Source organism: Jaculus jaculus, chromosome 10, assembly GCF_020740685.1.
Source record: "Jaculus jaculus isolate mJacJac1 chromosome 10, mJacJac1.mat.Y.cur, whole genome shotgun sequence".
Taxonomy (NCBI): domain Eukaryota; kingdom Metazoa; phylum Chordata; class Mammalia; order Rodentia; family Dipodidae; genus Jaculus; species Jaculus jaculus.
Window position 1 is genome coordinate 95952250 of NC_059111.1, and position 20173 is coordinate 95972422.

The 20173-nt window shown below is 44.2% G+C and overlaps 1 pseudogene; it reads right to left on the reverse strand.

Annotated features, from left to right (window-relative positions):
- Positions 1–1094: 1094 nt before the first annotated feature.
- LOC101598490 lies at positions 1095–7249 on the reverse strand (annotated as a pseudogene).
- Positions 7250–20173: the final 12924 nt, after the last annotated feature.

The window sequence follows — 20173 nt, forward strand, 5'->3', positions numbered from 1 at the left end:
CGTGGGTCCTGGGGAATCGAACTGAGGTCCTTTGGCTTCACAGGCAAACGCCTTAACCTCTAAGCCATCTCTCCAGCCCACTATCTTCTTTATAAAGTATATAGTCTGGGCTTGGTCTTGGCACAAACCAAACACCTTGCTTTGAATATTGATTGGTGAGAGAGACAGGAGCTAAATGCCAGGTTACTAGGCAACTCCATCCTGGCCACTAGGACTTGCCCCTTGGCTTCAACAAGATACACTCATTGCTCTCTGGCCCCTGTACCATAGTTACCCACAACACAGCCTAGAGCTCAGGGGCTGGGTGTCCTTATGGAAATATGCTCCCAGGGACAATTCTTGGAAGGTATTCTGGAATGAAATAGAAACAAAAAGATGATGGGTTAGGGATTTGCTGACTTAGCTCTGTTCATGCTCTGAACTCTGGGATGGATTTCTCCTATGGTGAAACTGGAGCCATCATGGGGGAGATTTTGACGTCCAGAGCAGCCCCCTCTGACATCACGAAGATAGCCTGTTAGCTAAGGTGTGGTCGGGATTTAAACAAACAAGTACCCGGGGGAAAGAGACCTTTAAGATGGAATTAGGCATACCTTAGTCTGAGGTTTCCATACTGGAGAGAATGAGGAAAGGCATTAAAACTCTAGAGAGGTGGAGGGAGGGGAACAAATCAAATTATCTTCATGTACCTTATGATTTGGCCTAAGACCATTCTCAGTCGAGTACTTACTGAGTCTCCACCAGATACTCAAGTATATGCCACTGGAGTGAAATGTGCAAAAATGTCCAAAGAGCTTTACACCCACTTTTCACATTGACAAAGTTCTGTAGATTTTCCAGAATATTTCATTGATGTACTGGGAAATAAGTAGCTCTTTTGTTCATTTTTTTTCTCTTTCCCTTTTCCTCCTTCATGCAAACCTACCTGTTTCATAGCTCTATTTAACACTTATTTAGGATCTTTAAAAAAAAACAAAAAAAAACAGATCCTGCCATAAGTTTATTTGTAGAAATGGTACAGAGCACCTGCCATCTGCAAACAGCCAAGAGGGACACGCCAATCCACCTGTGTTTGCCTTGGTGGGCGGACAGGCTTACTGGGGGGCCTTGGCACCTTTGGGAGCCTGAGCTGGAGCCGAAGGTGCAGCCTGGGTCGGGGCCTTAGCTGGAGCTGCAGCCTGGGCCTTGGGTTGTGCTTGGCCGAGCCTGTGACTCTGGGTGATGCAGGTACGAACACGCTTCCCCAGCTTGGGGTGGGCGATGAAGGCGACTCGGCTGAGCTTGCGCCCGGGCCCCTGGGGGCGCGTGGGCCAGGACTGCCGGGCCTTGCAGGCCTTGACAGACTCGGCGCGAGCGCTCATCGCCTTCGCCTGGTTGGCCTGCATCTTCCTCAGGCCCTTAAAGTGGTGCTTCTTTGGTTGAAATGCATGTTCTCGAGAACTTGGGGTCGACCCCCCCCACCTTAAGAGATTCCTATCTTTGGGATCGGGGCTTCTTGATGTCATTTCTGTGCCATGTCTGGGACTGGTGGTGCGCAGTGTGGTTCTGGGACTTGGCCACGTCTCTACGGTAAGCCGAGGCTTCCGGAAGCAGGATCTATTCTTAATTGCCAATTTCTACTGCAATTCAAACTCCATTTACCAGGCTGGAGAGATGGCTTAGCAGTTAAGCGCTTGCCTGTGAAGCCTAAGGACCCCGGTTCGAGGCTCGGTTCCCCAGGTCCCACGTTAGCCAGATGCACAAGGGGGCGCACGCGTCTGGAGTTCGTTTGCAGAGGCTGGAAGCCCTGGTGCGCCCATTCTCTCTCTCTCCCTCTATCTGTCTTTCTCTCTGTGTCTGTTGCTCTCAAATAAATAAATAAAAATGAACAAACTCCATTTACCTAAGTTCTAATCCTTCCAGCTTATCTCAGTTTGGGAAATAATCTTCCAAAACAATTCTTTGACTCTCCTACATCTAATTCCTTCTGATAGTGGAGAAGAGGAGAAGACATGTGGGCCTTACGTGCTGTGTGGGACTGAGGCAGGGGCCTCTGAGAGACCCTGAGCGTTACCCAAAGCAGTATTTCTTAGAATGTGTGTTTTATGGAACTAGAGCTTTGGGAAATGTTAACAGGCATGATACAAAGAAAAAACTTAAATGAATGTAGAACATATGATATAATATACATTCTCTGGGGCTGGAGACATTCTCTGGGGCTGGAGAGATGGCTTAGTGCTTAAGCACTTGCCTGTGAAGCCTAAGGACCCAGGTTCGAGGCTCGATTCCCCAGGACCCATGTTAGCCAGATGCACAAGGGGGCGCACGCATCTGGAGTTCGTTTGCAGTGGCTGGAGGCCCTGGAGTGCCCATTCTCTCTTTCTATCTGCCTCTTTCTCTCTCTGTCGCTCTCAAATAAATAAATAAAAATGAACAAAAAAATTTAAAAAAATATAATTACATTCTCTGGAGACTCACCCCTCTCCCAAATTAGTATACTAAAGTCTTAACAGCTGTTAGGGAAGCGCATTGGATTTTTAGTCACATAGCTCCACAGCGATCCCAGGTGAGACCTTTCATGAAATGATGGTCCTTAGTACACCCGTTGCCTAAAAAATAGATGCCCGCCTTAATCAAATCCAGAAAACAGAAAGGAAATAAATGGAAACAGCAGGATCTTTTCATATGACTCTAAGAAGCTGAGATAAGAAATTTCTTGACATGGGAAGAGGGTCCCATTCTGTGATACACTAAAGCCATCTTCCGACATCTTCCTTCATCTCCAGCCAACCTGCCCTTCCTGTGGGAAGGCGTTCCTCCCTCCTTTCAGGTCCCTTTTCTAGAGTCAGTCCACTTCTTGCTTAGAGGATTCTACCCACATGGACTCCCCTGGGCTCATGCTTCTCTCTTTTCTCAGGCCACTTTTCTCTGCTCCTCTATGAGCTGGCACCATCTGTGGTTTCACTTTTGCCTTGGAGAGAGGGGGGTCATTTGTTCTGATTGCTTGGCCCACTGTCTTTCCCTCAAGACATTGTCATTTGCTTTGTTGCAAATACTCCTGATGTACAGGACTCTAGCTCTGTTTTAAGATTATGTGTGGGGGCTGGAGAGATGGCTTAGCGGTTAAGTGTTTGCCTGTGAAGCCTAAGGACACCGGTTCGAGGCTCGATTCCCCAGGAACCACGTTAGCTAGATGCACAAGGGGGCGCATGTGTCTGGAGTTCATTTGCAGTGGCCAGAGGCCCTGGCACACCCATTATCTCTCTCTCTCTCTCTCTCTCTGCCTCTTTCTCGCTCTCCAATAAATAAATAAACAAACAATTTTTTTTTAAAAAAAAGATTAGATGTGGGCATTTCAGCTATCTAAAAAGAAACAATGATAAGAAACACATGCTCTAATTTGACATGCACCAGGTTTTAGCATACTGCAGACCACCACTACAGTGGTCTCATTGTTGTGGACATAGCATTTCTCTTCATGTCTCTGTGTATATCATTAAAGGTTTTATTGATGCATCTTTGAACAGAGTTTGTGGCTCTGACCTGATCGATTTCTAAATTTAGTCCCATGAACATCCCCTAAGGTGAATTATTACAAGGATATACAGTCCATTAACATGTGAGTGACCATGTTTTCCCATTTCATCGTGAGAAAGGTTGAGACTCATGTGCTCAGTACTGTGCTATCTTCTGGGGTGAAAAATCATGTGTGAAATAGCAAGTGAATATGTAGCGCATTGCATAGTGATGGTATAGTTTAATACATTATGTTTTTCCATTTTCTTTCCTTCTGTAGCTTTATGTACATATATTACGTGTGAGAGAGTTTATGTTGATATTATTCATCTTCTCCCTACAGGGACGAATAATTATGTTTTATAACAAAAGCAAGTGAATCAAGATCAAAATGGCAAATCTTACCTAAATGAGATACCTGTTAACAAAACAAAATTCATTTGTAGAAAGTTCTTTCATAAAGTCATGCAAAGATAAGAACAGCATTCATAGTAATTTGTCACTGGGGTTCACCTTTTATGGTTCCAAAAAGTTACTGGATGTACTTCATGCAGCAAAAATTTGCAAATAGTTCTATGATGCCTGCCAAGATACAATGGTATTTCGATACACACTATAATGAGGATAAAAATAAGATTACTGGCATCTTACCATCTCTAGGAAACAGAATATGAACTAAAAATTCACAGCATCATTCAATGTAGATGTGCTCAGAGAGAATGGAACACACCGCGGGGGGAAGCTTTGTGAATCATTCTGTGATTAACAATGCAACTGGCTGCTATAAAAATACAGCCACTGCCACGAGCTGACAAGAGCCCAGTGCAGAATGCCAAAACTATCACCCAAGGTGCTTAATTTTGTAAAATCTTTACAGCTCCAGTGGGTAAGATCAGCTTTGCTTGCTTTAGTACTATAAATCCATCCAGCAAATATGAGAAAGATTTATTTCTTTGTAAAACTTTTGACATGTGCATAACAGAATTTTTTTTGTTGTTGTTTTTGGGTATTTAGATCAGGTTTTACTACACTGGCCAAAAAAAAAAAAAAAAGTTAGTTGTACAAGCAGCATGAAAACAATACTGGAGAAAAGCCTGAGATGGAATAGGTCACATCAAAGTCATTATCAGAGTTCAAACAGTTTCATAGGCCGAGTGAGTGTGCCATTAAGAAGATGACAGTGTTTTCAGACCCTCATTGTGGGGCTGGAGAAATAGCGTAGCAGTGAAGGTGCTTGCCTGAAAGCCAAAGGACCCAGGTTCAATTCCCCAGGACCCAGGTGACGCATGCATCTGGAGTTTATTTACAGTGGCGTATGCCCTCTCTCTTCCTCTCTTTCTCCTTTCTTTCTCCCTCAAATAAATAAAATAAAGCCTTTAAAACTTCATTGTTGATGTCATCAAGTTATTATCTTTATGGAGGAGCAGTATTTACTGTCAGCATGGGTGGTTGAGACCTATGACATGAAGAGGGAATCCTAGAATTTGCCTTTTCCCACCAAAGTGATGTCAAATGAGCTAAAAGAAAATTTTAACGTTTTTTGGATTGTTGTTAACAAAGTAGCATTATTACACTACCTCTCAAAACAAGTTGGACCAATGAAGATATATATACATGTATATATATATGGAGAGAGAGAAATAGATTAGATTAGATATTGTCTATTAAAATTATCTGCTATATGTTACCTCTGTTATATATTATAAGTTATAGAACATAATATACTAGACTCATTTTCTTAGAACAGCATTAGGCTTAGAGAAAAATAGAGCAAAAAAAAAAAATATGGAGAGAATTCCATATATTCCTCCCAGCTCCCAGTGACCCCTAGTATTAGCATCTTGCATTAGTGTGGTGTATTTGTCACAAGTGATGAATCAAGGTTTGTAACCAATTCATACTAAGGTTTGCTGCGCATGTGTTCCATGGGTTACACACATTACAAGTGTGTGATGTCCCGTATGCACATTACAGCAGCAGAGTCACCATCCACTGGACCGGTGTAGTGATGGTAATCTCGGACAGCCCAATTGGGAAGTCCTAATGTCCATGCTGTCTTGCTCACAGAGGCAGATAAGACACCAGCAGTGAAAGCGAAACGCGGACCAGTCTCATTCAACGCATGTCACGCGCCTCCTGGGAGCGACGGTGAAGGGGAGAGAAGGTGGCAAGGCTCACTGAGGCATATGCCTGCTCTCTGCGCACACTGACTACTTCTGGATATTTTGCTAATTAAAAACAAAGGCTATGGGCTGGAGAGATGGCTTAGCGGTTAAGCGCTTGCCTGTGAAGCCTAAGGACCCCGGTTCGAGGCTCGCTTCCCCAGGTCCCACGTTAGCCAGATGCACAAGGGGGCGCACGCGTCTGGAGTTCGTTTGCAGAGGCTGGAAGCCCTGGCACACCCATTCTCCCTCTCTCTCTCTCTCTCTTTCTCTCTGCCACTCTCAAATAAATAAATAAAAATGAACAAAAAAAATTTTTTTAAAAAGGCTAGGACAACATTAATATAGAGATTTATATTTTGGATTGTTACAAATTTAATTAACCATTTGGTTGGCTGAAACTAAAAAGCAGACAAGATATTATTTATAGATAGCAATCCAAAAAATGCAATTATCTTCACTCCCTTCAGTGCTTGTATCCTTAAAATTTTTTTTATCATTTATGTGTATGTGTGCATGTGTGCATACCTGTGTGTGTGTGTGTGTGCATGCGTGTGGGTGTGTCTGTGCCATGGTGCACATGTGGCGGTCAGAGGACAATGTCCAAGTGTCTGTGTGCTCTCCTTCCTCTTTCTTTGTTGGGATCACATACACCTGCATCATTTTGTGTCTGGCTTTACGTGAATGCTAGGGAATCAAACTCAGGTGTGCAGACGTGGCAAGCAAGCATCTCCAGTTGCTAAGCCATCTCCCTAGCCCCTTGCCCATCATTTGGAATGCAGACATTTTTCTTGTAATGGGTGGAAAGCTTGCTGATAATTATATGAATGTTCCCAGAAAGCACACCTTTGGCTAACCTAGGGAGACCACTCTAAAGTTGGCCTGTGCTAAGGCACAGGAAAACTGGAAAGCCATCATAAGTGCTTGCGAATTTCTTCTGAAACCCTAGCTTCTGTACAGAAAACATTTCAAAAGCCCTCCACGTGGAAAGAAAGCCATACCAAAGGATGACATAAATACAGACTATTAATAACAGCTAGCACTTATTGTAAGCCGTGTGTCCTAAGCACTTTATATGGATTACAACCTTCTATCAAGTCATGCATCTTATGAAGTAGAGACTATTATTATCTCCATTTCACAGAAGGAATGAAATAGCTTGTCCATGGTCTCTCCTCCTTCTGGGTGAAATTGGGACCTGAGCCTGGGCAAGCTGACTCCTGCTCCTTGGTTCTCAACCACTAAAGTATACCACTGTAAATTGTGTATTTATATTTATATAGACTTGTTTACTTAATGAGAAGGGAAAGACTGTTTCATATAATGATGTATCTAAAATGGGCGCAGAGACAAGCTGCCCAATAAAAAATGTTTTGTTAAAAAAAAAAAAAAAAACTTGTTCTGGGTTTAGAAATGCATAAATCACAGTCTTCGGTGCTTTTGAACCGGAGTGGGTTACCGTTCAGATTGGTGCTCCCGCTAGAAGGCTTTGGCCACCGAAATTCCTGGGAATCGTGAAGTCCTTCATCTTGGACCTGAGACTTTATCTGTTGCCAGTATTCAAACCCTCCCAGTTTAACTTGTTGGTTCATAAGGGTGAAATATCAAAACCTCATTAGTTCTTGACAATTCTACCTGGATTGTTTTATTCTATCTTCTGAAAATACTGTCACCAATGCCTAGATGTCATATCTACATGGATAATATTTGCCAAATGAGTTTTGAGGTCAAGTTAAATGAAAAAGTCACCAGGTGTGGTAGCATAGGAGGATAACAATTTCAGCTGCCCAGGAGGTTGAGGCAGGAGGATGACAGACTAAAACCATGCCTGCCTGGGCTACAGAGTGAGTTCAAGGCTAGCCTGGGTAATTTAGTAAGACTATGTCTCAAAAAAAAAAAGTCTGTGGATTTAGCTCAGTAATGGGTGCTCACCTAGCATACTTGATACACTAAGTTCAATTCCCAATACCACAAAAAGGAAAGAGAGAGAGAAAGAATGAATGAATCAACTTCTGCTGAGAACCTCATAGAGGGTCTCACCTACACAGTCATGTGCCTGCTATCTGCAGAATATATTATTACCCCAGTTTTACAAAAGGGGAAACTGAAGTTTGAAGGCACTAAAATTTTCCACATTATCATACAGCTAGCTGGTAAACGTTAGATCTGGAAATAGGGTAATGTTCTTTCTGCCACCATTATTTCTTATATCATTTTAACTATTAAAATCTTAAATTCCAAATTATAAAGGGCAGCGGGAAAAAGAAAAACAATTGTTTCGAAAGAAAATATGAGCTTTGACCAGGAAAGAAAGGGAGAGGTGGACAAATAATGAGGAAGAAAGAAAATGGAAAGAGGAGAGTGGGAAAATATATCCACTTACTCTTCTAGGGCCAGTGGAAGATTAGGTTCTTAAAACCAGGGATAGGAAGTGAGTTGGGGCTGGCTGGAGAACTTGGTATAGCGTGGAAGATTTTAAACCCAGCATTTAGAATGCAGCTTCAAAGGAAATAGATAGCCAACCATTTATATAAAGGGTCCATCCAACAGTCAAGTAGCAGAATCCAAGGGAATGGCGGGTCACCCAAGTCCTTTGGAAGGACAACAGGAGAGGATCAAAGAGAGACCCTGGCAGTCTGAAAGGTAGCAGGGGAGACCCTTCCCACAGCGGAACTGCGGGCAGCCCAATCTTTGGTCATTGCTCAGTGTGTTTTGTTTTGTTTACTTTGGAAAACCAATAGCTTTGCATTTATTTGGTTATTTGAGAGGGGGGAGAGGAAGAGGGAATGGGTACACCAGGGCCTCTTTCCACTGTGAGTGAACTCAAGACACATGTGCCACGTTGTGCATCTGGTTTTTTGTGGGCACCGGGGATCGAACTCTGGCCATCAGGCCATGTGAGCAACAGCCTTTAACCACTGAGGCAACTTTCTTTTTTAAATATTTTTTATTTATTTATTTGAGAGTGACAGAGAAAGAGAGAGAGAGAGAGAAAGAGAGAGAGAGAATGGTTGCGTCAGGGCTTCCAGCCACTGCAAACGAACTCCAGATGCATACACCCCCTTGTGCATCTGGCTAACGTGGGTCCTGAGGAATCGAGCCTTGAACCGGGGTCCTTAGGCTTCACAGGCAAGTGCTTAACCGCTAAGCCATCTCTCCAGCCCCTGAGGCAACTCTTTCTAACCCCAGCCTTGTCTTTGTGTGGAGGAGAACACTTAATGACCCTGGTCTGGTTTAGAACAAGAACAAGTGATAGTGACCAGCAGTCACGGTGATAGACTCGCCAGGAAGTCACTTGTTCAGCAGCTGAAAGTTCGGGCTCCTTTACCCATGACTTTGTAATTCCTTGTTTTAATCTGTTTCCATTTCGTTGTGCTTAGAGCTACACAGAGCCTTGACAAAAAGACAAATGTGTGCTTTACAATCTAGACTTCGGGTAGTATGTATATTTTAATCCATGCTTAGTATTATTATTATTTTTTTTTTAGCATATACCCTTTGTAGGCAATACCTTCTGTATTTTGTTTTGTTCACACTCACACCTTGCCTTGGCAAACTTCAGACAGTTACTGATGACGAGGACGTGGGCTCCTGGTTAGCCTACAGTTGTTTTGTTTCCCGGCAGAGTACGAATGAAGTCATCTGGGGAAAGTTTCATTTCTTCAAGGGGCCGCAAGGAATGATGAATGGGTCCCTTGTTCTGATGCATCATCCTGTTTCCTACCAGGGAAAGAAAGTGACGGACAGCTGCTGATCTCTGTTTTCATGAACCCACCCTCCCCTCCAATGAGCTCACTCCCTGTCATGGGCCCATGCGCACTGGAGGTGAAGCAGAGCTTGGCGCTATGCATTAGGCTGAACCCTCATTAGTAACTTCTTTATCAAATAAACACCAGTCTCTGCGGCCATGGGGAACAAGAGACCACTTCATACCAAGTACAATGATAAATATCTCCTGCGGCCCTAGATTCCAACTCCCAACATCTGTGATCTCCTGTCTCCATGACAACATAAAGTAAATAATAAAAATAGTCCAAATCCAGGAGAAGCACAGCAGGGAATGTCTGTTACAAAGGAAAACAAATGCTTAGCATGCACTCACATACCAGCAAGAGGACCCACTGGAAAGGAACAGCTAATTGACAGAAAAAAAAAAAAAAAAGGCAGTGAGTAGAGATTGCAGTTTGCAAGCCAGCAGACCAAAAATGTCAGATTCCTTGAAGAAGGGTTGCCTTCCTATAGTAAGAGGCCTGAAGAGAGCATCACTTCTTATATTCACGGGCTTGTACAGTCTGTCTCTTACATTTTGTACAAATGTGTTTTGAATTATAAACTTGTTATGCTACACTAGAACCATAGATTATAAAAGTAATAGTATCAAACAAAGAGTTGAGAACTGCTGATTTAGTCTGTGCCACATAACTTAACAAAGCTGTGGTCTGCCAGATAGACATCCGGGTCTCCTCCCTCTCTGCCTGACCTGGGGGCTCCTCCTGGTGTCTCTCGGTGGCCACCAATGAGCACACATATTCCCCAGAGCTGGGGTGCAAGCAGAGAAGCAGCCTCAGGGACAGAAGAATGTGCCCTCAGGGTACAAGAACCCCCCCCCTCCATGGGATGGTTTCAAGAATAGGGATTTTGAGTTAATTTAATTTTCTGATTAACTATGTGACTTTGGACCTTTCAACTCCATGACCCTTGCTCCGTTCATCTGGAAAGGGATAGGGAGAGGGGAATGGAGAGGGAAAGATACAGAGAGAGAAAAAGAGAGAAAGAGAGAGAACTTATGATCTTTAGTGACCCTGCCGTTCCTGGAATCCTGCAATGCTACAAATTAAACACAAAATACTATTTGGCTTCAGCCTTTTTAGAGAAGGAACCTAGAATTCTGGCATAACTGTTCTACTGTAACAAAAGCAAGGCATGCAATACAGCCAAATGGTTATGTGGCCAGTGAGAGGGATGAGTGGGAGGGGGGAAGATAAGTATGTATTAGGGGAAAAATTGAAGGGTCTAGAGAGAGCTCATCTCAATGACCAGTTGTGTGACCTTGGACGACTTACTCAACTTTCCTTGGCCATTATGTGTCTATCCTCACCAATGTGGAGTACGGAATTAGCTTGTGGCCCTGCTGTAGGAACAAATCCAAGTTGTCAAAAATCTTAGCCGATTTGTGTGTAAGGACCATTTTCCATCACGGAAGTAGGATTTTAGAGCAATGCACTCTTTGTCAAGTGGCATTTAAACCTGAGTGCTTTGTGATGGGCTGTCCACTTAGCACATATATGTGAGAATCTGCACTGAAGATCAGTTAAGGCTCTTTGTTTTGAATCTCTGATTAGTTTTTCCCTAGGATACCTTACCTTTTTTCCCCTAAAAATAAACGATAGCTCAAACATTTGTTTATAAATGATTAGGTCTTAGTAAGAGGAAGTTTTCTGTTTCTGTTTTTGTTTTTTTGTCTTCAGACACTTTGCCGTTTATTCACAATGAACATTGTAATTGGGAGTTAGCTAGAAATCAGTAGCCACAGAGGCACCACACAGTTTGGTTGCAAGACAGCAATCAAGTGGGAACTGAACTGGTGGCTGTCTGCCGGTTTCCTCCCTGCTGGGTAGTTGTCATAGAAACAGAAGGTGCTTTGCAAGATGCTGAGGAAGAAAAGCCATTGACAACCTTATGTCTGGACCCTGTGTAACTATGCCACCGACCTTCCAGGCAAGATGTACCCGTTGGAGCAATAGTGGCAAGGCTGTTATTGGGACGTAACAAAATGCTTTCTGATTAGATTTGAAGCCAGCTCCACAAGAGGGAATTTATACCTGGTTTTTTTTTTTGGTTTTCTCAAGTAGGGTCTCACTGTATCCCAGGCTGACCTGGAATTCACTCTGTAGTCTCAGGGTGGCCTCGAACTCACAGCAATCCTCCTACCTCTGCCTCCCGAGTGCTGGGATTAAAGGCGTGCGCCACCACGCCCGGCCTTATACCTGGTATTTTTAAACTTTATTTTATTTTATTCATTTATTTGGAGAGAGAGAGAAAGAGGCAGAGACAGGGAGAGAGAGAATGAGTGTGCCAAGGCCTCTAGCCACTGCAAATGTACTCCAGATACATGCTCCCCCTTGTGCATCTGACTTACATGGGTCCTGGGAAATTGAACTGAGGTCCTTTGGCTTTGCAGGCAAACGCCTTAACCACCAAGCCATCTCTCCAGCTCCCCCTGGTATTTTTTAATTATTTAACAGAGAAAGAGGAGAGAGAGAGAAAGAGAGGGAGAGAGAGAATGGGTGCTCCAGGGCCTCTAGCCACTGCAAACGAACTCCATACCATGTGCCCCCTTGTGCATCTGGCTAATGTGGGTCCTGGGAAGTCAGACCTGGATCCTTTGGCTTTGCAGGCAAATGCCTGAACTGCTAAGCCATCCCTCCAGCCCATGCTTGGTATTTTAAACTTGGTCAAAAGCTAAGGCTGGGCTGGAGAGATGGCTTAGCGGTTAAGCGCTTGCCTGTGAAGCCTAAGGATCCCGGTTCAAGGCTCGGTTCCCCAGGTCCCACGTTAGCCAGATGCACAAGGGGGCGCATGCATCTGGAGTTTGTTTGCAGAGGCTGGAAGCCCTGGCACGCCCATTCTCTCTCTCTCCCTCTATCTGTCTTTCTCTCTGTGTCTGTCGCTCTCAAATAAATAAATAAATAAAAATTAAAAAAGAAAAGCTATGGCTGAGGAGAGAGGTCATAGGCTCTAGTGAGGAAGCTACTAGTATTGTTTTGCTAAATGAGCATGTTGTGCCCATTAAACTGTCTTGTGAATATTCATGCTTATGCCCATTGATTAGTGCTGCTTTCAGCTTTGGGCAGAAAAAAAAATGTTCTCTATTTTTTGTGGTGGGCAGCAATTATTACAATTATTATAGAGACTCATAACTGGTTGGAGTGCCGAGAACAAGTGACTGCTGAGTGCTCAGCCTTAAGCTAGATATTTATAGCACGCCCTCCAAGGCTCAGGGAACATTGTGGAAGAGGGTGCAGAAAGTTATGCGAGAATCAGAAAGAGAGAGAGAGAATGGGCACACCAGGGCCTCTGGAAATGACTTTCCTGCACCACTTTGTGTGTTGCCTTATGCATCTGGCTTTAAGTGGGTACTGGGGAATCAAACTCAGGTCCTTAGGCTTTGCAAGCCTAATCATTAAGCCACCTCATCATTACTTGAAGACATATTTTTATTTTGTGTGTGTGTGGTGGATGGGTATATGTGGATGGGTATGTGTTTGTGAGTGTGTATGTGTGTATGCGTGTGCACACATACCATGACACATGTGTGGAGGTCCGAGGACAACCTCAGGGTGTTTGTCCTCTCCTTCCACCATGCTTGAGACAGGGTCTCCCTTGTTGTTTTCTCTCCTTGCTTCATGTGTGTCAGCCTAGCTAGCCACAGGCTTCCAGATTCTTCCAGCCCTACCACAAATTGTGATTACAGGCATGTGTGCCACATCCAGCTTTAAGTGGGTGTTGGGGAGTCAAACTTGGGCTAGCAAGCTTATAAGCAGGTACCTTTAACCACTGAGCCACCTCCCTGCTTTCTGGAGACTGTCTGATCATTTCAACTTTACGAGAAGAGTGGCTCAATACCACCAGCCCTTCATGGGCAGAAGCCAGAGATGAACATTCTGTAATACAAGGCATGGTTCTGCCTAACATGGCATTCAAGTGCTGGGGAGATGGCTTAGTGGTTAAAGGCACTTGCCTGCAAATGCTGTTGGCCCAGATTGAATTCCCCAGCACCAATGTAAAGCCAGATACACAGTGAACCATGCATCTGCACACCCATACCCACACAAATAAATTAAAAATTATTTTTTAAATGGTATTTATGCTGAAGTTGATAGAAAAAAAACCCCCAGTTTAGAGGCAGCAGTTGGGTAAACTCACTTGGGAAATCGAGGGATCCTCTAAGCTTTCACATCTTCATGGTTAATAAGTCTGAGAAAAGCCTGGAACGAGGAGGCATTCAATGGGATCTGCAAACCTTTTAAAACTGAGCTGCTGCTATAAATTCAGAGACGCATGTTTGCCTTTTGGACCAAAAAAAAAAAAAGATCTGTGGCCTCTCGGATGCCAAAAGTCTGCACAGGGCTTGCTCCGCAGCAGAGAGAATGTGTCCATAAAAGGGCTGGTCCTTGCTGTCAGAGGGATGCCCTCCAAGGATTTCCCTAGTGAGCCTGAAAGAAAAAAAAAATCGCTGGAAAAGGGCAGGGCCAGTCAGCCTTCAAGTTCCAGCCATCTGCCAGTGTGTTTAGATTTCCCCGGAGGTGAGGGTGAGGAGACTGTGGGGCAGGGCAGCCCTCCAGCCCGAAAAAGGCTTTGTTTAGGAACCATCTTCTTATTTCTTGGATGTGAAGATTCCCCTGCTTCAGCAGGAGAGGCTTTTGAGAAGGGAACCTGGGACTGACGCTTCATGTTGAGAGAAGCGCGGGTGCCTCAAGTTCTGGCTCGGGACGGGGAAGGTCTGGACCCCAGTCCTCTAGCTGCACATCAACCTTGAACAAAGAGAGGACAACAATTGGAGTGACTCTGTGCCTCCAGCCAGCCTGACAATGTCAGTGTTGCGTAGGTCTTTATAAGTTTGCCCTATTGGACAGTAGCATGTTGGAGTGGCTTGGTTCATGCATGCATGTTAGCTAAAGCAGCCTCCATGGGCTCCAGGGACCACCATCGTTTTCCTCTGTAATAAACTGTCTCTTCAAAACTCCAGGCCCTCTAAGCCTCGGTACCTTTGCTTGTTAAGTGGCCATGGCCAGACCTCCAAGGAGGGTTAGCAAGGAAAACGGAATCCATGAAGTTTCTGTATGTATTCGGTCCTGGCCTCCAAGGGGCTTTCAAGTCAACATGCTCTCCACCTGCCTCCCTCCTCTGCCTGGTCAGATGCCTTGAGGATGGCTATCGGGCATCGCACACCTCGGGAGGCATCGGTCTGTGCCAGGTCAAGGCCCTGTGTCCACCTAAGCTTCCTTTTTCCTCCCCATCCCATTTCTGCAAAGTTTCCATCAACTTCGCGCAACTGGGTGGGTGTGGGGGTTAAGTTTCTCTCCCTAGAGTAAAAGATCTGTGGCCTCTCGAGATGGAGATAAGGAGGTTGAAATGGTCCAGAACTCACTCCCGAGAGTCTGAGGACCTGAGATCTTTCTCACTGCTTACACATCCTTTCCTCAGCTGCTGCCCTGCCCTTGCTGCTCTGTAGATGGGAGGACGGCATTGCTTGAAGCCTCAAATCTGGTCTTTCTTTTCACTGAAGCTTCTCCTCAGTTCAATATTTTTTGGGACTTTGCCACAGAATTTAATGGATATTCACATCTCCTGGTCTCTCTTCCATGGAACAAAGGGAAATCTCCATGGATCCAGTCTAGCTCTATGGAGTCCACATTGTCAATGAGATTCAAACCCTGCTGACAATGGGTCTCATTCATAATTTGTACCCATATCTTTATAAGGGTAGTTTCCAAAAGCAGGCGAGGTAGGCCAAGTGACGATTCCTCTTGCCTCCTGAGCAGGTGTGATATGAACACCACCTCTGGATTTTGCAGAGTTCCCATTTCTAACAGCTGGTGCTCAAGGAACATCAGGGCCCTAGTCTCAGGCAACAAAACTCTCAAATAAACATGAAGGAAATCCAATTATGTGCCAGTACCAAAGGTTAAATGATAGCCCTAAGATATCAGATCCTAACTCCGGGAACCAATGAATGTTATTGCCCACACTCCCCTCTCCCCCAAATAATTGCCTTAAGGATCTTGAGATGAGATGACCATTATAGTCACTGCAAAAGTGAGGCAGGGGATGAGGTACTGCAGAAACAAAGGCAGAGAGTAGACTGCTGCGTCCAAGGAAGGCCAGGCACTGCCAGAAACTAGAAGAGGCAAGGACCGGATTCTCTCCAAGAACATCTACAGGATCCCACCCCCCGGACACTCTGGTTTCATTTCCAGAAAGATAATGCATTAGATGCCTAAGCTTGAGGATCATGTGTTGTTACAGGAGCAAGAGGGGACTAATACCAAAAAGAAAGTAACCTAACTGTGTCCATGGCCAATATTAAGAAGATTTATGGAAATTTAAATTTATTCAGTACTTACCAGAATAAAATCTACAGCGTTTAACATCCGACCACAAATTTCCAGGCATTCAAAACAGCTAGAGAATACAACACACGGCGGGGAGAAAGATAAATTAAATGAACCCTGAAACGACATCAATAATGACATTAAGTCTATCCTCTTGCTCTCACTGATCAGAGACTGGGTGGCGGCCTGGATGCAGCTTAAGTCAGAATCATATTACCAAAGGACAAAAGGAGAACATTGGCAAGCAGCTGGCAGTCCCAGCCCTCATAGGAAAAATAGTTGTCTCACCAGTTGTATTAGTTAGGGTTTTATAGTTACAAACAACTGAAACAGATGTGGTTGATTTAAGCAGGAGGATAAAAAAAAAACATTTAATAAAAGGATATTGTGTATTTCACAGACTCCAGAACCAGGCTCAGAAATTGAGCAGGAACAAATGAGGCCTGGCAGCAGCTAGGACCATAGCCAAGTCCTGCTCTAGAGCCCACCAAGTGAGGATAATGCTGGATGCCACAGCTGACCTCTGAAGTCACCAGCTACCTCCATAGCTGTTGTTCCTCACAGCCGCTGCTGCGGTGGAAGGCCTGCATGACCAGGTCACTCACAGGCCACCAGAGGGAATCCACCTCTTCCCGGCTTCTTTGCACCACTGGTTAAAAGCTATTATAGGTGCACCTGCTTGGCACAGCCTCAACCACATGCCAAACCCCAACCGCAAGGGAGGCTGGGAAAATGAGTCATTAGCTTCCATCACAGGAGGCCAGCGTTCTCTCTCAAGATTTTTCATTAAAAATATCTCAAATCTTGTAGAAGGGATAGAGAGATAGTATAGTCAACGAAGTGCTTGTCTCACAAGCATGAGGCCTGAGTTCAAAACCTACATGAAAAAAAACCTACGTGAAAAATAAGCCAGGTGATAGCTAAATGTATATACTATACTTATCAAACTGCCTACTTCTCTCAATGTTCACACCCTTATATTAATGCTACACTCACTTTTGGTAGAGAATATTCTCTTTTCAGATGGCAATGACCTTGGAATGACTCAGAAGGCATCATGGAGCTGGAAAGAAGTGACCAGAGTGCTCAGTACTGTAATATCTCTATCACGCCTTCCAAGGCTCAGAGTCTAATGTGGAAGAGGTGGTGGAAAGAATGTAAGAGCCAAAGGAAAGGTAGGACTCCTTACAACGTGCTCCCCCCAGACACAAAATGGCCTGGATATCCATGACCTCACAGTGCCTGACACTACCTACACAAGACCATCGTAATAGGAGGAAAAGATCACGACATCAAAATAAAAGAGAGACTGATTGAGATGGGGAGGGGATATGATGGAGAATAGAGTTTCAAAGAGGAAAGTTGGGGGAGGGAGGGTATTACCATGGGATATGTTTTATAATCATGGAAGTTGTTAATAAAAATTTGAAAAAAAATAACAGGTGAGTTGGCAGTGCCTGTAATCCCAGTACTGGGGAGGCAGATGCAGGCAGATCCTTGGGGTTCTTTGGGCAGCCAATCTAGCCCACAAAGTCAGTTCCAGGAGAGTGAGAGATTCTGTCTTAAATAAGGTAGGTAGTGCCTGAGGCATGAGGTTGTCCTCTGGAACACACCCATGCATACACACATACACACACACACCCCCCTTTTTATGTACTCCCCCATGTACCTGCGCATAAATGGACACACATGCATATACATACACATACAAAATAACTGGAAGACGGTACAAACTTGAAAAGCTGGATTTCCATAACAACAAGACCAACACTATTCATACTTCTCAAAGATCCATCCCGTGAGATCAGGATCGACTGCTGCCAGTGAGAGATAAATGCAGGACCAAGGGGAGCTCAGAGCAGGGGGACCTCATCTTCCTTCTGTAGCTTGCCACTTACCCAACCCCTTCTCGGCTCTTTCATTCCTGTCACTGAATCCGAGTTTAATGACTCAGTGGTTTCACTAGCAACTCATGAACCAGGCAGCATCCAGAGTATAAAACATGAAGCTACTGGGTTGTGCCTGCCCGAGAAGTCAGGTTTTAAGAGGTAGCTTGAATAGAAACAATAAAATACCATAGTGCAGAAAGCAGATTGGTAAGTATCAGGTCACTTTCTTTCTTTTTATTTATTTACTTACTTATTTATTTATTTTTTGGTTTTTCAAGGTAAGGTCTCACTCTAGCTCAGGCTGACCTGGAATTCATTATGTAGTCTCAGGATGTCCTTGAACTCTCGGCGATCCTCCTACCTCTGCCTCCCAAGTGCTGGGATTAAAATCATGTGCCACCACGCCCGGCTCAGGTCACTTTCTTTATGGGATTATGATGCAGGGACATTTGCTTATTCCTCTGGCTTAGGTTGACTGGGTCCTGGATTCAAGCCCATCTTGATGCATTTGCTTATTCACTCTCTCTCTCATTCTCTTCCATCACTAACTCTGTCTGACTAAATGTAAACCAAGCACCCAGGAGCATCAGAATATATGCCAAAGAACGTAAAGAAACAAAAGCCAGCCATGGTGGTACTCTACACTTGGGGGGCAGTGGCCGGGGAACGGAGACTTTTTAAAAATATTTTTTTGTTAGTTTATTTTTATTTATTTATTTGAGAGCGACAGACAGAGAAAAGGAGGGAGAGAGAGTGATACAATGGGTATGCCAGGGCCTCCAGCCACTGCACATGAACTCCAGACATGTGCACCCCCTTGTCCATCTGGTTAACGTGGGTACTGGGGAATGGAGCCTTGAACTGGGGTCCTTAGGCTTCACAGGCAAGTGCTTAACCGCTAAGCCATCTCTCTAGGCTGAGAGCTGAGAATTTTTTTTTTATTTTTGGTTTTCCGAGGTAGGGTCTCACTCTGGTCCAGGCCAACATGGAGTTAACTCTGTCATCTCAGGGTGGCCTTGAACTCATTTGCGATCCTCCTACCTCTGCCTCCCGAGTGCTGGGATTAAAGGTGTGCGCCACCATGCCTGGCAGAACTGAGACTTTTAAGACCAGCTTGGGTTACACAAAATAAAGACAAAGCCCAGCAAACAAGCATAGCCAAAGAAAGAGTTAATGGTGGAGAGAAGCAGAAAAGAATTAAACCAGACAATGGAGGAGAAAAGCAGAGATGCCCATTCCAAATCCATTCTTCAGTGACTCCAAGGTCTCAGTTCTCCCATGATTAATCATGAGTTAGATATAACCCATACCCACAATAGATGCATTCCACAAGATCCCAGTATATGCCTAAACCACTGCTAGTACCAAATCTTATACATATTACTACGGCAATATTTAGTTTACAAATTAAGCATAATAAGAGATTAACAACAATAATCAAAACCAAAGTGGAACTATAGTAAAAGTTTATATAACTCTGGTCTCTCTATTTTCTCTCAAGATAACATATTCCCCTTCTATCTGTTCACATAGAGGAAACTGCTTGGGACTTGTCTTTGCCAGTAACATTACTTTGCTCCTTGACTGTTTCTAAGTCAAATAAGGGTCACTTGACAGAAGGACTCAGACACAGTCAACCTGATAGCCAAGGATTTTGAGTAATGGGTGGGTAACTACATTGGGGAAGTCAGTGAACAAAGAGACAGTCAATTCATGTCCCAGGTTGGAGGAAGTGGGGGAACCATGAGATTTCATCACACCACACTGAGTAGTGAACCATTTCAAACTTAGGAGGTTATTTATTTCTAGAAAGTTCATTTGATATACCCAGACTGAAGTTGACCACAGATAACAGAAGCTCCAAAGAGCAAAATAATGAATGAAGGAAGAGCTACCATGCTATCAGCAAAGGATGTCTTTACTCATGGCCGCAGGAGAAAGACGAAAACAGACTGATAACAGAGTATCTTAAAAAAAAAAAAGTCACCTATCTGCCATCTGTCTTTTGAAGTAACAGAAACAGGCCATGCAGATAAGGCTATTGATAAAACTTTTGTCCCTATTCATCTTTAAGGATTGAACAAGTAAAAACATTAATTAATGTCATAATTGGAAACAGAATGAGCTACAAAATAAAAATAAGTGGTAATGTTTGAATTAAAAATAGATGTGCCGGGCGTGGTGGCGCACACCTTTTTTTTTTTAAAATTTTTTTTTTTGTTATTTATTTATTTGAGAGCGACAGACACAGAGAGAAAGACAGAGGGAGGGAGAGAGAGAGAATGGGCGCGCCAGGGCTTCCAACCACTGCAAATGAACTCCAGACGCGTGCGCCCCCTTGTGCATCTGGCTAACGTGGGACCTGGGGAACCGAGCCTCGAACCGGGGTCCTTAGGCTTCACAGGCAAGTGCTTAACCGCTAAGCCATCTCTCCAGCCCAGCGCACGCCTTTAAATCCAGTACTCGGGAGGCAGAGGTAGGAGGATCGCCATGAGTTCAAGGCCACCCTGAG